The sequence below is a fragment of the Haemaphysalis longicornis genome, unplaced genomic scaffold (assembly GCF_048455015.1).
Source record: "Haemaphysalis longicornis isolate Haplotype H1 unplaced genomic scaffold, Haemaphysalis longicornis Haplotype H1 scaffold_7, whole genome shotgun sequence".
NCBI classification, from domain to species: domain Eukaryota; kingdom Metazoa; phylum Arthropoda; class Arachnida; order Ixodida; family Ixodidae; genus Haemaphysalis; species Haemaphysalis longicornis.
Window position 1 is genome coordinate 88,159,031 of NW_027526422.1, and position 17,489 is coordinate 88,176,519.

The window sequence follows — 17,489 nt, forward strand, 5'->3', positions numbered from 1 at the left end:
TTAAAAAGCCAGCGAGCCCGGCGGATCGCTGGCTCGCCTGCTGCGGTGCGCCGCTCTTTTGCGTACCTGCGCACTATGCGTGCACTTTTATTAAACAGTGCTCGTTTGCATCGCCGCTACGTATACATGGTGCAGCGTTAGCTTGCCGTTTTGTTGCGTGTCTCAGTGGCAAAATGCAGCGAGCGTCAGAAGCGTGAAATCTGTTTCGCGATTCCGAAATTAGTGCCAGTAAAACAAGGCGGTCGGGCGAACCGAGAGGCCGCTCGCTTTCCTTGCTTGCTCTCACTTTACGTAATTGCGCTCTTGCATCCTATATTCTCAGTTCGCACTTAATAGGCTCGAATGAGGGTCAGCAACGCTTTGAAGTGTACGGCCGAGTTACATGCAGCCGACATGGCGGAGGGCTGAACGGCAAATCGTATGGGAGGGGGAGCGGGGCTTTGAATTCAAAGAGAAAAAATCAGCGAATTGCCAATAATATTTGACAATGACCTAGTGAAGTGTGAAGATGAGGGACAATTCCACTGGAAGTGACCAATTCTCTGTTCTCGTCTCGCTGCCTAACTCCATTTGAGGACAAAACTGGCGTCTTAGCGACGACCCTTGCACTAGACGATAACGAACAGTCAGTGATGATTGATCGGGGCGGCTGTTATGTTATGCAAATATAGAAGTATACTTCTTTGCGAGCAGCCGGCGTGTGATTTGGGGCTTGTTTTGCGTCCTTTAATAGCGCTTAATTTTTTTATTTGACGCTATTGCTTCACCTACTCGCTAGTATACATGTACCCTGCCATTCGTAAATCGTGCGGCGTAAAATGTAACGCAAGAATCATTTAGTTTGAGAAAATACAAAACAAAATTTACACTCGTTTTCATGGCGGTGCCAGGCCAGCAGTGTAAGCGGAGTCGACTACGCAATTCATGCGTTCGCTTGCATGCTCCCGCTGAAGCAACCTTTTGCAGTTATAAGCAGCGTTCCGTGTTTATGCTACTCGTGAACATTCCTTTATCGACCGCACGCAAGAAGAAAGAACGGTAATGGTTATCAGGAAGTTGGACCACCCGACCTGGTGATACTGTCCCACGCCGCGACGACCGTGACAGCTCGCTCAAAAGAAAGCCGATAAATCGGTTTGTTTCAGCGGATAATATTTTGTTTAGCCTCTGCAACTACTTTATTAACCTTAACTTCGAGCTCAACGTAGCGCCCATTCAAGCCGCGGCTATCTGTTGGCGGCGTTTAAGGGCAATTTCATACAGTATGCAGTCATTTAAACGTGCCACAAAGCGATTAAACTGTACCACCAACTTTCACTCTGGCTTGTAATTGAAAACACATGGAGGGCGGCGAGGGTCATCTGCTTTTGTACTACCGAGAGGCGTCGCGCACTAGGGGCGCTGCATGTCGCCAAAATTCCAGCGCAGGAGGCTTATTGTGCTGAAGAAGAAATTATGGGGAGGCTTAAAACTTTCGGTACGTAAAGGCGAAAGCCTAGTCACGCCCTCACCCAGATTTGCTGCTGAACGTTCTGTTGATTTGCCGTCGCGCCCGTCACCACTCGCCCAGGCCCCTGAATAGAACACCTCAAATCTCCTACCCCTCGACGCTCGTCAGCGCCAGAAGTCTCCTGGTGGTCCCGTAGGTACCTTTACGTCTCCAAGTGACTCGTACTGCACGTGCGGCAGCAGCCTTACCTCCAACAGCGTTGCTGTTCCCCTTTTCCGATGTGCGCGCTGCGATTTAGTGTGCGATTCACTGCACCTCACAACTATCTGGAGAACTTCACGCGCTCAGTGAAACGTAAAGGTCTCAAGACTTCAACCTTGAAATCTCCCTTGGGGGTTCAGCTTCCTCAGACGACTCTTTTAACCCTGAGGATGACCTGGATTCTGCCTCCAGTAATGCGCTCAAGTTACCAAGACAACGTTCACGAAGCAGTATTGAGCGACGGCGGATTTTCGACTGGCACACAGACGCATGCGAGAAGTCAGCACCAGCATCAAGAGTTTTTTGTGCAGAGAAAGATACGACGCCGCCTGGCTTACACTGCATTTTCCACTGTACGGAAACTATACGGTTGATTATAGCGGCGTTCCTCACACCATCGACCACTGGCAAGCATTTTCTCGTCATAATTTTAATGGCAGCCAAACCGTTTTGCTGTTTTGCGCACCTTCACAGCGTTATTATAGAGCTTCTTGTCCACTTGTATTACGCTTAATCAGCCCCCAAGTGAAGCATTAGCTGCTGCCGTTTTATGCAATGCAAAGTGTCAGGTACTTCGGTTGCGCTGCAGACTTTCTTGGCTTTAAGTGCATATGTTTTGGTCTGGTTTTTTTTGGCCTGGTCTGGTTTCATGGAAACACCGCAATTGAATCACTTGGTGACTTTCTTTCCACTTTTTCCCGTTGAAGCAACAACGAAGGCTTCGCTGGAATGACCCAATTTGGCGTGTCGGTTTACCACTTTCCTTTCACGTCATTGTTTTACTTACAGCGCCTTTTCTCATTACTGCGTGCACTGCGTGCACAGTGCGCACATACTATGGAAAACAAACGGTAGAATTCGCTGCTATAACGAACTGGAACAGCCTCCCTCTTGAACTTAAAGATCTATCGCCTATTTCTTCATTCAAACACTCACTAAGGACATTTTTATCCCGCTAATTCATGTGGTCTGTTTTTTGCTGTGATTACTTAGAAAATTCATTATTACGCCTATGTTCTTCATGACCAACCTTTAAATCTGTTGCACTGTATAATTATGTATTCTATCTTCGAAAATATTTCTTCGAAACACAGACGTATATTATTTTATTGGCCTTGTTTGTCGTATTTTTCACGTTATCTACTGCACGCGCGACTGCATTTTCTGTACCTTTTTATATCACTTTTCGCATTTACTAACAAGAGGTCCCACTACAGTGTTCACTTTGGGACCTCTTTCTGCATATTGTGTTGTGTGACATTCACCAGGATCTAATAAAGGAAAGGGAAGCTCAGAAATGTCTATATTTCTGTGCCAGCTTGTTTGGCATGGTGAGCTTTCCTAGTCGGCGTGTTTTCTCTGGAAGCAGCCATCTCTTTTTCCCGTATTCTTTTCAGTGTTTATTTTCCTATCTTCACTGGGAAGTGAATCTCTAAAACGTTTAAATATGCGTAGTGTCTAGAGTGCCTTTGGCCGGCGCTTCAACTCAGCGTTAAAGGGGTGGATGGCTAGAGTGCCGTCCGACGGCATACCAATTTTTAGGGCTGGGTTGGCACCAAACGGAATGTCTGGCATAATGGTCTAGTGGTTACGTCTTAACACCCTGATTCAAATGGTGGTAACTGGAGTCCCAGTTTTGGCTGTGCTATTTTACCTTTGAGCGTAGTTTCAATGGCGAAGACCGCGTGTATTTTTCTTGGTTGCGAACAAAATCTCCTGAGGCTCCCAGATCCTTTGAAGCACGATGCGTTCCATAGCGCTTGGCGTTTCAAAACGAAAGTCCCATTCGCTGTCCTACAGGCACGCGGTCTCCATAAACGTTTCACACCGTTAAAAAGATGACGTGTGCCAGTAGCTTACACACCTGATTGCTTGGACATGCATATTGAATTGATTACCTAATATAAGGTGCTATTTATAAATCAAGACACGAATTACACAGCGAGCTTACACGTCTAATCACTTGGAAATTCATCTTGAGCAGATTTATTACAAATATCCACCATTTTCAAGAGCAGTAGGCGGTCAAAACAAGAGTGTGTGCGCGTATGTACATCCCGCGTCAAAAGTTTCCGGGACGTGATTAAGAAAATGGAGGACAATTTCTCGACTGCCTGGTGGCTAAGCTCCCGCTATGCGTATGGGGATGATCCTTCAAAGTGTGATGCTTCGCTTAGAAAAACAAACCGCGTTCCGAGCCACCAGAAAGCAGAAAAATTGGCTTTGATTTTCCACGCCGGGTGTACATGTCTTCTTCGGGGATAACCGTTGTCAAGGATCCAGACAAATAAAATTTTCTCTTACCTTTCACCTAAATTATTTGTCACGTCCATCGTGCACCTTTACAGAGAGGAATGGGTCACTATGTCTTGTTGTTTGTGTTTTAATTATCCGTTTGCCGGTTTAGCCGAGTTTCGCTGTTTTAAATTATTGGTTTCTGCTCATTAGGTAAGGTAACCTCACGTATGGTTGGGTTATCGCAGAAAACGCAGCTGGGCATCACTTTAACTCTCCGCTTGCAGTTACGTCGGACGGCACTGTAAGCACAATATTAAATGTAACAAACAGCAAGTTCTTTTCATTCCCCCTACTGAGGTGCTAACCACAATGAAAACTGAAGGAATCAGTGGCCAACCTGCTCCAACATTTAAGATATGATCGTGGTTAGACGAAATATGGTTCCTGTTTAGAGCCATGACTCCGGCGCCCATGTACAGAGGGTATCGCACGCTGAGCGATAGACCAATGTTACCTCACCGCGTTCGAACACAGCTAACGCCACTCTTTATCTACGGCAAAGTTCTACCCTAGCAGACAATATCTGCTTTGGTGGAATTTTTAGAAACAACCTTACCAACTCTCTTTAGTTTCAGCTGTTTAAATTGCTAGCGAAGTAATTGCTATTGCAATGTTAATGTGACACTGGCCCCTTCGAACTAAAACACAGCGAACAAGAAACAAAGATGACACTATATTATTTCTTTATTATCCTTTCAACCAACATTAGCGCTGCCGTGAAATTCCACATCCTGCCGTATTTTATGTAAAAAAGCGATGCACAAGTGGCGGAGAGTGCGAAATAGCACGTATTAGCAGGGGGAAGCATGTTGGAGTTAGGTAGGAGTGTTCATAAAAATGGGAGAGTCCTTTTGCAGGTGGTTCTGTCGCATTAGGCTGGTTTGAATAAAACGAAACGAAAAATAAATCCCGCCTAGGTTCAGGGAAGTTAGGCTGGATTATGTATAAATTATTTTTATATTAAGTTTATGTGAGGGTAGGTTGGGTGTAGTTTTGTTTAGTTAATGTTAGCTTACGTTGGAACAGCCTTTTTAAATAGGCCCCCTATGTGATGCGACGGAACGAGTTGCGAACAGACTCTCCTTAAAAATAGGTATGTTGATAATGACGCTCATGCTGCTCCTCATGGATATGATCAGGTAAAATGTAGGCACCATGTTAATTAGTAATCTTTTGAAGCCTAGAGGTTTAGAACATCCCTTTCGTTTGTGCTGCATATAGAATATTTTTGGTATTTGTGCAAATGTGCAGTCATAAAACGGCTTCTACTGCGTATCATATCAACATGCGGTCTTGTCTAACGCCTCAAAAAGAGAGCCTAAATTGGGGATTTATATACCTTATATATGAACAGAAATGAAAACAATTTTCTTACCAGAGGGACAGGCTTGTTAGCGCTGCGGGCATTTACACCCTGTAATAAAAAAAGAAATGAAAAGCGTTACTTTCAAAAGCACGGAAATTGTACGAGTAAATAAAATAACATGTCAAGACTACGAAGCAATGTCTTGGTTTGGTTGTTCCTTCGCTGCTGTTAATCCTTAAAAAAAAAGCTGTCACACGGGCCCGGGGCGTTACCGCTATTTTAATCCTGAATTAATGCTTGCCAAAGTTGAAGTAGACAACCATTGGGTCCATGTGTTTCCAAGCTGCCATGTAGCGACGTCGAAGCCAAAAAAAAAATCATGAATGACGAATAGCATTAGTTTGATGCTGAAGATGCAAAACGTAAGAAATAGCGTTATTCAGAAACTACACACAAGTCCCGCAAGAGGTTCACTAAGGGTCACGAATTGCAACAGTGCCGTTCACAAACAGAGAAAACCATCAGAATTCGAGCCACTAACTTTGCGGTGATGGTGTCCTCTAAAACGTGCTCGATCAAAATGCGTATTTCAAATTTTTGGCGTCTAATGCAGCCAAGCTACTTTCGCTGTGAGAATAGCAGTGGTGAAATTAATTATTTGCGCCAGAAATTAATCTAGATCCCGTTGTGGTCTACAACGCGTGCAGAAATGTCTGCCCACGGGCGTCTTCGTTTTAAAGCGAAGGCTTTCTTGGTGGGACCGATGGCGTCCTGTCAAAAATCTAATGCATTTCCACATAGACCGGACGGTAGACTGAAAAGCTTTGAATGAATCTTTGTACATACCACACCGGCCTGAAACGGAGCTTCCATTGGGTCAAACGGTGACTTAAAACTCACGAAAAAGGAACGGTTCTAGATAAGGCAATACACACATTGATCTTGGCGAAGAAGCGCAATGGTATACGTTCATCTCGTAAACACTGTATCGGTATACGGTTAGATCGTACGTAGACACGTTTACTTACTGCGCGAAAAATCGTCACATGGGTTTGTTCTTTATTTCGATTTGGAACTTGGAAGGTTTGACGGTCAATTGGGCGAAGTTTCAGCGAAGAATAGACGCACTTTTAGCTTTCGCGCTCCCCTGAAGTTTTCTTAAGAAGAGATGGTAAGTTTTCCAGCCTCCGGTACAAAACGGTCGACACGGCCACTGTGGAAACCATGTCCCTGGGCTTCGCAACGCTGCACTTTATCCGCTGAGCCACTCCGGCCGGTCATACTACTCACAGACACATTTTTACAGATTCAAAACCACAAGGTTTAGGTGTGAATTTTACTTTATGTTTTGCTTTGCCAACTGTGCACGCTGCTTTGCACTGAATAAGAGTAACTTTTACGTTCGCTGAACACGAGATTGACCAACTGCGCGCACGTTTGTACATTTTTAGAACATATATAGTTTTGAGGGACAGGGACTGCCTGACATTAAAAGTGCCAAGCTTTAACACCAATTGAATTTAGTATAAACTTCCTATTTTTAGTTTCTTTACTTTGTTTTTTCTGCATTTGGTAACAATGTATTAAACTAATTGAGCTGCTGCCTTTGAGCGTCAAGTTTAGAAAAAGATTTATACCGAACCCAGGTCATGCAAGCAGGTTTTCAAAAGCGCAATACGTCCTGCACGCCACTGATTAAGCACGACGCCCGCTTTTTTTTAAGGTGGCTATTCTCAAATAGGCCCCAGACTACTGTACATTCTATCCGCAAACGCCTCGGCAATGGCACTCAGGTATAACACCATTGCACTATCAGTTTACTGTTTTGAAGGGAAATGCCGGATCTGAGTATTCTCGTGCTTTACATTTGCAATGCGTGCGGGCGCTAAGCTCAGGACTCGCTTTCTCTCCCTAATACTGGTGTCCTGTGCGTCTGGTAAGCAGTGACATAGGCTGGTTCACAAACTTCGCCTGATAAAACGGGGGGGGGGGGGGGGCAAATTAGCAATATAATAATGTTTGAATATTGATGCTTTAACTCAGTTAAAAAAAGTTCGTATTACACGGCGTGTTTGTCGGTACTTTTATAAACAGAAGCAATATTTGCGCGTTTTTTCCCGAATTCCCATTTATGAACTTTCAAGCATCTCGAAGGGAACAAGAATATGATTGCGCAAAGGGACTGCGTTACACCTTCACAGATGAGCCTACCGTCGTCATGAAAAGTCAGCTGTTGTAAGACGAGTTGTTTCCTAGTCTTCTCTTTTGTACAAAAAATGCGCAATGCATCTGCTTGAGATTGATTCTCGCTGCTGAGCCTCATCATTCCGTTTCACAGGACGTCGTAGGAACTCTTTCGATTGACATCCAGCGCAAGGGGACGTTTCAAACACAGTAATAACATTTCTTTTTGATAGTCAGCACCATTTTTCTTTTTCGCATTGAAGAGCTTAAATCATTTCTCTCTGCGCAAAGGTCATGCAGCGCCAGGACCCCGGACAACTGAAAGTGCTGGGAATTCTGCATGACAGGAGCTGTTCCACCATAAAGTATAATTGGCTGCACATCCTTTGCTACTACTGTATGGAACGGTATGAGCCAAGAAATAGAGTCTGTGTATATACATGTGATCCATTTTAAAATGACACCTCAAGACCTTGTCTTTTGTTTGATTACGCTACGACCGTAAAGTTTCTAGTTATAACAACTACAGGTGGCCATCTGTTGCTGTTCGATAAGCGACGTAATTGTCTGACCGTTCGATAGAAAAGCTATAGAACAGCAGCCCAGGCATAGTAGCTCTGAGACAATTAAAATGCTCTTACACACAGTTTAGCGATAATTTCGAAATTTGTCTTCACTTTCGGGTGCCAAAACTTGACCCATAATTCTATTCATGCAACACGTACCTTTCAGCACAAGTGGCTTTCTCGTACTGCTTATTTCAGGGCATCTTTAATTTGTTTCCATCTGTCTCATCAGTTGCTATGAACTTCTCACACGCACACAGGATTTTTTTTACTTTCTTGGCATGTTTAGACCGTCAAAAATCGACTAAATCGAACTCTCCAAGTCGGCTTTTGCTTCGCGCTGGTTTGCTGAAGCAGCGAGAAGATTAAGTTAAGCTAATAGAAGAATAAAGTGGTCGGCCTTCAACGTTTTTTTATTTTATTGGTGGTCACTAGGAGCATCAGGTATCCCAGATTATACAAGAATTCTGGTTTCACTACACGCGGCCGTATGTTTAATATAAACCGAGTGTATTTTTTATGTAAACCAGTTGCAGCTCTGTGGAATTAGCTCAGCATTTTTGTTGCTACGGGGCATGCAATAACGGCAAAAACCATCACGCAACCCTTGCACAATTGAGAGGTTTTCAGTGGTCAAGCATTTTTCTTTGTGTATTGTTTTGGTGTTCAATTCAAACATTGCCTTTTGCTTGTTGTTTCCAGGGGACTCATTTTCTCGGCTGAAAATATGTCACAGCGTCGCCAGCTCTAAGATGCCATGAATTTTTTCTACTGCGTATATGGATACTGATATTTACCGAGCCGGTGTCTTTAAATTTCATGTTTCAAGGCTCCGTTTAAATTTGAATGACCAGCATTGAGGAAATTATCTCCGCTGAGTACGCTTCAAACAACAGACGTTCTCAACAGATTGCATAGGCGTGTTGAGGTAATGTTGAAGCCTTTGAAGTTATTTTACTTGTACTAAGACATATGTGTGTTTTTTGTGTTTTAAAAATATTGTTGCAGTTCGAACAAAAACCACCACAGCTTTCAGTCTTACCATTGGTCGTGCAAGCGCTGAATCGTCGATAACTTTACCGCTCCCCATCTGGAAGTGAACCCCGTACAATGTCACCGGTTACCATCAGTATGTCGAACCAAAAGAAATACCGGTTCGGTTATGGTTCGGGTTCGGGTTAAATAATTTCGTTCCGGTTCAGTTCCAGTTCGATTATATTACACACCGAACCGGTTCGCGAACGGAATCAAAAACAATCATTATAACCAACTGCGAAAAAATTTATCTTGTAGTTCAAAGGGACCGTGACCAAATAAATACAAGTTTGGTTCATTCAAAAGAAGGATTTGCCTCTGCAGCAGTGATGTCCGTTGTAATGGCAACTCTAAACAATTGGGACAGATAATCAGGAGAATAAACCAAGCTGCCTTCCACCAGGCACTCTCTTGCCCAGCCCTTGTGATGTCACAGGGAATTATTTATGTCATCATCCGTTCCACATTTATGTCATCATCAGCCACATCTAAAAATTTGTTTTTGGGAGATTTAGTATTTTTCCAGTCTTGCTTCACCGTATCTCTTAATTTGTAACATGGAGTTAAATGTCTGGTAAATCTGTTTTCCCACATTACGTCGCCACTGAAGTTGGGTAAAGCGACACAAACATTTTTCAATACTTACTATCGTTCTTGGTGAATACAACACCCTGCACGACCGGGATAGCGTAGATCGAGTACCAAAGGCTATTGCTATCAAATAAACCAATGTCACGGTTTCTATTGTTGCGGTGAAGTCTCATGCAAAGCGGGCAAGCAGACGCCGCAACGGAATCGCGCTGACCACTTAGGCGACTTGGCCATGGAGCGGCCCTTTACACAACACGAAAATCCAATTGTACCTGTATTTCTATGTTACCAATCTTTTAAAAAAATGGACAAAATTTTCAAACTTTTCCAGTAAGGCGTATACATTCTTTTTAGTCCCTGTTGTATTCAGCGAGTCTCTAAAGAGTCGGCTTCACCTTCATACAGAAGTGAATTGATGGAGAGCATTTCACTAGGAGTAATCTAAGCAGTCTTATATGGACAGTTGGCATCACCTCCATACACAAGCGAATTTATGGGACTCCAATTTAACGAGACTACTTTAAGAAGTTTTATGCAACAGTATGAAAGCCCACCTACCCCAATGTATCCTCATGAATTTTAAAATGGGACAATTATGCACTTTTATTGTGTGGGCAGCTGCTTCGTACGGAAGATCTCTGGTGGCCTCCTTGCCCTGCACGTTTAGTTTTATTACGCGAGATAAATTGTGTATCTGAAAAGGGAGGACTTTTCCTTCAGATCGGCTCAGGAACGCATGCAGGCGTATATGCGATAGTTATGCACTACCGCCTAGGCATGCACAAAACCCTCGAGCTTATAAATCCCCCGAAATTCAGCAACCCACCTCGAGGCAGCTTCCAACAATATAAAATTTGTACCACCTGTAAATTATCGTTGATTTATCCAGGAGCTTACCGACCCCAATTCTCCCTATGTAAAGCCGTAAGAGAAGATTTAGTTCATATTGCCACGGGAAGAAAACGAGAAGCCAACTGTCGCGTTGTAAATGCTCATCTACTAACAACGGCGACGAAGGTGTGACCAGCACGCTACCTGACTAGAGCGATCAAGGCCACTTTCAAATAGGTCCATCACCAACGTTTTGTAAATACAACGTTCGCCATCAACCCTAGTTCGTGTCATCTGTCCTGCCACCGCCCACCAATATATTGTATGACTGTCTCGAGGACCCCTCTCCTAGCGGTCTGCAATAATTACCTCAAAGAGACCCCTTCTAAAAGTTTTCGGAGTCTTCCAAAACCATGTTATCAATCTTGTGTTCAATGTCATTATGCCTGTATATGTCCAAAAACTTTATGTGATTCTTTGTTGGGTACCAGGTCATTCTGGGATCGCTGGTAATGAGGCGGCAGATGAAATGGACGCTACTGCGTCACTCCAAAATGCTGTCGACATAACAACCGTACACCACACTGACGTCAAGCCACACATTAGACAACCGCTTTGACGAACATGGCAAACAGACTGGAGTACGCAGACAGACAACTAGTTACACGTAACAAAACCGCATTTAGGACCATACACCACCGACACACGCAACAGATACAGAACAGCCGCCTTGGCTAGGCTACGGATACGGACCACATTCAGCACACTCGTATCTGCTCCCGGGATGTTCGAGACCCCTGTGCAGCAGGTGTGGACAGGCCCTATCCGTAGTTCACATAATCAGTCAATGCAAGGCACTTCAAACAACACAAAAGGAACACTTTCCCCAACTCTACAGACAACACATTATACTTCCCACACCCTTCTTTTTGGGTGACGATGCTATAGTTTCTGTTAAACGTGTTTTTATGCACTTGTGAGATGTTATGTTTTTCAACCTCCTTAGCTCTCATGCGTAATCCAAACTAGCCCTATACGCCACCCTACACCATTGTCTTTAAATGATTTTGCTATCCTTCGTATTGAGCGATTTTAGTGCTTACATGCTCACCCCTCATACATTGCCATTTATTTACCGCTGTTTTCCAAAATTAACCTTTCTCGATAAAAATCCAACCATCATCATGAAGTTCCCTTACGGTATTATTATTTACGCATGCAGCAAAGCTTCGCGTTTTAATCGTCGTAGTCGTTATGTGTAGGGGATCTAAATTGCATCTTTATTACACGTTTATTCTACACCTCAAGGCCTTGCCTTTTCTTGATTTACGCTACGACCACTAGGCATCTAGTTTTAAGCAGTACATGTTGCAATCTGTTGCTGTTAATTAAGCGAGATATTTTCTGTGCGTTTGATACATATGCTGAAAGAATAGCCAGCTTTCAGACAATTCAAGTGCTGTTGCTCAAAAGGGGGAGCAGTGCGAAGCCTGAGATCTCCTGCCTTGAAGGCAAACGGTCTATGTGTCCTGTTCTACTGTCACTGCTGGAGCTGCCTATAGTGATGTTGATGTTGTTTCGCCATTTCGAGGGCATCTCGGAGGTGTATCTCCAGCTCCGCTGCGAGTGCATTAAAAGCTGATGGCGAAGCCTGCTCACTGTTCATTTTCTCAGCCAAAGGTGTTCGCAATTCCCGTCCATTGCAGAGCAAACGAGGAGTGAAGCATGTTACCACGCTCTCTGTCGTGCGCATAGCAAAATCTACTTATGGCACTCTTTTGTCCCAGTCGCGGTCAAATGCACAGTAATTGACGATGGCTCGCTTGACTGTGGCCTTGAGCCCAGCCTGCCGGTCTTTAGGGCACGGTGTGTCTCTCATCAATGCCCCAATGCTCGAGGACGACCTTCCAGAGTTTGCTGACAGATGGCTTGCCACTGCACTGGAGGTGGCACTGGGCGTGCTGTGATGGCAGAAGACTAGGGCCATTTTGTGAACGATAGCTATGGAGGTTTAATTCACAAAGCACGTACCTCGACAAATATTGTGAATGCGTCCAGCCCTACCAAGATGTACTTGTGTTGCGAGGCATTAAAGGCAGTGGCCCAATGAGCTCCACGCTCAGTTGCTGCATGGGTTGGATCGCCCAAGTGCTGTACATGAGGCCCTTTGCCTTCTGGAGGTGTGTCTTGAAACCTATGACACTACTGGCAAGCTTTGATGTAGCGAGATGTGTCAGAGCGGCGGTCTAACCATATGAAACGGCTCCGGTCCGCCTCAGTGTTTTGAACAAATCTGGACTGACACTAAATGGGTGGTCGTGTTAAATGTGAAAAACCACCGCTCTGAAGTCCTGTGGCAACCAGACAACTCGCTTAAGAACTGCTGTGTAGAAGAAAAGTTCATCGGGTCATATGGAGCTGCCCTGAGCTAAATCTTTATTACATTACGCTTGATTTGTGTCATCGGGAAAGCACCCCGTCTGAAGACACCCTTGCAAGAGCATCAACAATGGGTCTGTCTGCTGTTGTGCCACACGTTTTTCCGGCTTGGAAAGCATAGAGGTGTCAGTCGACTTGAGCAGGGCAGCCCATTCAAGATAATGGTCGGTGTTGGCTCTGGTGTTAAAATGGAAAACCAGTTCTCGGCTGTATTAGGCGGCGGTGGGTCGGGAGTGCAGATCGGGACCCGACTAAGGCCGTCTACCGGGATGTTGGCACGGGCTCTGCGGTGCCTGAACATGCGATTAAGACCTTGTAGTCTCGGGACCCACCTGCGTACTATGCATGATGTTTGCTCCGGCTGAAAATCCATGGCAAGGATGCATGGTCACAGTGAACCTCAAAAGAGAACTCCAAGTAAGGCCGGAATTCAGTAACTGTCCGCACTACGGCCAAACATTCCCACTTCTGACCAGTGTAGTTCCTCTCCGCCGTGGTGAGAGTTCTGCTAATCAAAGGTACTTGCGTGAGTTGGTCATTTACCTCCTGAAGCAGGTCTGCTGCAACTCCTGTTCCACTGGAATCAGTCTCAATGATGATAGGGAGGTGCAGATCTGGCAAAGCGACGATACATCTCGGGATAGGGTTTCCTTCAACTCCTGAAACAACTGCGCTTGTTAAAACTCCAGTTACAGCGTGTACCTTTTTAGGAGGATTGTGAGATGCCTTGCATTGTCTGAGAAGTGGGGTATACTGTTCCTGTAGTAACCCGCTATTCCGAGGAACCTCTTTAGTTCCTTGACAAACATGGGCTCTGGGAAGTGTGCAACAGCGTGCATTTTGTCTGGATCTGTGCGCAGTTCCCTGGAGAAATAACGTGACTCAGAAACTTCAGCTACTGCTTACAGAGGGACACCTTAGCTGGATTGACCGTAGGGTTGGCTTCTTCAACCTTGCCTAGCACCTCTGAAGTGTGCCCCAGGTGCTCCTCAAATGTGCGGGAGCATACCAGTACACCACCCAGGAATGCCATAAAGCAGTGAGGCACAATTTCATCCACAACCCTTTCTTAGGCCGATCTTCAAGGGCAATGGGAATTTGAACGAATCCCCAGGAAAGGTCCAGACTCGTAAACAACTTTGCTTGACTTAGCTGTGTAAGCACCCAGTCGATACAAGGCATAAGGTGCACTGGCGCTTCGGTTCTTGCATTTAGTGCCTTGTAGTTAACAGCTAACCGGTAGCCAGCCGTTTTCTTGCCCACCAGAATAAGTACGCTGACGTACGGCCCCATGCATGGTTCGGGGATATCTTGGCTCAACCATCCATCCACACCTAGATCAAAGACCTTTCTTTTGCGGCCATTGGACGGGCGTAACATGCAGCTTAAAGGGGAATGTCACCCAGTCTCCATCTTGTGCACCGTTACTGGCGTGCACCTTAGTTACGCAGCGAATAGATGCCCAAACTCATTTAGGAAATTCTGCAGTTGTGCCTCATTTGCCATATCGCCGTCAGCTGCCTTGTGAGATTCTTGTGGTTGAGGACCCTCTTGCTCTGCGTCGAACAGTGCTGCCAGGTGTACCGCCAGGTCCTGGTAATCTCCACGATCAATTTCACTGTATTGACAAAGAGAAGTGACCAGGGGCATGGGCTCTGCAGCAATGTACCGGGCGTATGATGGTTTGTGAAATTTCACAACTTGGTGTGGGCCGATTCCCAGTGTCCAGCCCCGTAAGCCCATGCGCAGGGAAAAGTTGGCAACTGCCAGAAAGTCGCGTCCCAGCACCACGTCATGGCATAACTCTGGCACAAATAGAAAACGCGGTTTCCTCGAACCACCGCCCCACTGTATGGGTCACCGCAGTGCTTGCGCCGTCTCCGACCACCCTTTTGCCAGGCCAAGCGTGCGCTTCTCCTCTCTGATTGTAACCCCCGATAGGTTCGCAGCACTTAAGCCACAGTGCAATCGCAATGCTAACACCAGTACTTGTGTCGAACAACGCATAAAAGACATTCTTCCTAATCAGGATCTTTAGCAACGGTTCTATGCCACCAGCTGTCGACAGTTCTTGGAGTGACGATGTGTAGCTGTTTGCTGAAAAAACACCTACGCGTGGCCGTTTCTCCGGCCTCTGCACAGCGAACGAGTTGCAGAGGCCCGAGCCATATGGCTCCATCTTCCACACCGGTAGCATTTCACCTCACCTGCTGCTGCGTTGCTTCGGGTGGAGGTCCCGGTTGCCTAGGAGATCCGCTGCCGTAGTGATATACCTGGGGCCACGTCGGGCCTAAGCGATGCGGTCTACCTCCCCGTACGGCTGCCTACTGTGGTGGGTCACTTTGCAGTCCGCTGGCTGTCGGCAGCGAAGGATGTAGCTCTGGAGCCTGACGAGAGGCCATCACTACATCCGGCTGAAGCAACTACGTGTATGGCGTCAAGACATTTGGCCCGGCCGCCACGTGCAGGGCTCGCAATCGGCAAACGCGAGGTCAGCCGCTTCCGGCGTGCTTTTTGGCGACGGGGGTGCATAGAGGAGACGACGCCACGCGCGTTCCACTAACTACGGGCCCTGCTGCCGCAGCCATGTCTTTCACACCAGCCAATGTCATTCCCGCCATCAAATCTTGAAATGTAGTGTGCATGTGGCGGCGGACCCTTTCCAGTTCGTCCGCTTCAGGGACCGATTTGCCTATGCGGTCTTAGTATTTCAACTACATATACAGCTACTTATAAATACCAGCAGAAAGGTAAAGGTAAGTGCTCATGGTATCTCAAGGTTCCGTTTATATTTGAGAGAACAGCGCCATGTAATATATTTGCACTCTGCAGGCTTCAAATAACAAACGTTCTCAAAGGATCGCATACGCGTGCTAACGGAATATTCAAGCCTTTCAACTGTTTTACTTGAACCAAAAAATACGCGTTTTCGATTATTGTTGCTTTTTGAATAAAAACACCACAGCTCGTTTTCTTACCCCTGATCGTGCAAGCGGTGATTCATTCAGTAGTTGGGCTCTAGCAATCTGTAAATAAATCCGGTACAATGCCAGTGATTACCATGCTTTATAGGCATAAAAGTTAACGTAATAAGAAGCAATGGGTATGACGTGAGTTACACCTTGTTATACACAATGTCGCGGCATAACACATTAATAGCCCTTTCTCCCAAATACATCAAGGCTCCCAAAAATCGTTCCTTCATTCGTATGCCTCTTAAAGCAAAAAAAAATATCAAATATGTGGTAGTTTCCAATTTATACTTGTGCAAAAATAGTATTAATACCCATTTCACTGAGGAAGCGCTTAATTAAGTCATAGTGATCAGCCTTAAGAAATGTGGTGAGCCGCTTGATAGAGATCCAATTAGCCGAACGCCGTACTATTGACCACAGCAAGTAAACGCGGCTCATATCTTCCGATGAACATCACTAAAAAGGAACAATTGTTTTAGTTCACATCGTTTTTGTAGACTTCCGCGGTATATTGCTGTTTTATCGCAAAACTTTGAAATTTTCTGGCTCCAGCGGAAGTCGTAATTTACTCGGCAGTAAGTGCCCGCGTGTGTCATCGATCTGCTTCTCGTGATCTCATTTCTGGTGCACAGTATCTGCCTCGCTTTGTACCGGCGCAAACTAAAAAGCAATAAACAAAGTAACAGACGTACGAGCGTGGGCACATATGCACTTGTTGCTTGTGTGCGTGCTACCGTGTGTGTTTTGGTGGGGGTATGTTGTAGCAGCAGTAGTAGCGATAGATGTAATATGGCTATAAAACCTCTACCGCTTTCTCAGAAAAATCGCAGGTGATGACAAATTTGCTCTCTACCGAGACTCCATTCAGGTACTTCCGCCTAGCTAGTGCAGTCGCTCTATTTCTAAGTTAGTAAGCGAGCTGCTTGTTCTGGAAGGTGAATTTATCGACTAAGTAGTTTTTGCTGGAAGATGAAAGCCATAGAAATATCAGAAACGCAGTTTTAGCTTTTCGACAGAAACAACAAATATAGGCGAATGTGGATTTGGATGTAAATTTCGCGTCTTTACTAGTCCCGCAATAGATGTCTCGACCGTCAATAATCGCGTTTTGTTCGGTTGACAGGTGGGATTCACAGAAATACATAGAACCTAATGTAAGAAATTCACCGCGTTCATTACGGGGCCTCGGCAGCCGCGTTTCTGGTGGAGGCCAAAAGCAGAAACGCCCTTTTGTTCGAGATTTCGGCGCACGTTAAAGATCCACATCCACAGCTGGTGAAAATTAACCCAGAACCCTCTATTACAGCGCACCTCGTCGCCTGTGTAGCGTCACGCGTTAAACCCCATAATCAGACTTTCACCGAGAGGCGCATCAAAAATAGCGCCCCATGTTCTTAAATTACACCCCTAACAAAGGAAAAATGGTTAGTATGCGATACCAACTAGTTGAATATTGTGAGCCCGCAGACATCACATTTCATGAGTACATTGCTGTTATATCAGAGTGCTCAGCACAGTGCGGCATTCGGCACAGCTACAACGCAACGCTATCT

General features: G+C 45.4%; 1 long non-coding RNA gene across 2 annotated transcripts in view; it reads right to left on the minus strand.

Moving 5' to 3' along the window:
• LOC144144577 (uncharacterized) overlaps nucleotides 1-17,489 on the minus strand; it is a 41,147-nt gene that overhangs the window by 15,121 nt on the left and 8,537 nt on the right. The window contains exons 3-5 of one of the 2 annotated variants that reach the window (XR_013317277.1): nucleotides 15,940-15,987; nucleotides 9,108-9,155; nucleotides 5,385-5,423 (exon numbers count right to left, since the gene is read on the minus strand). This is a non-coding gene — a long non-coding RNA (uncharacterized LOC144144577). The remainder of the gene's footprint in view (nucleotides 1-5,384; nucleotides 5,424-9,107; nucleotides 9,156-15,939; nucleotides 15,988-17,489) is intronic. The other variant, XR_013317278.1, reaches the window with a different exon arrangement.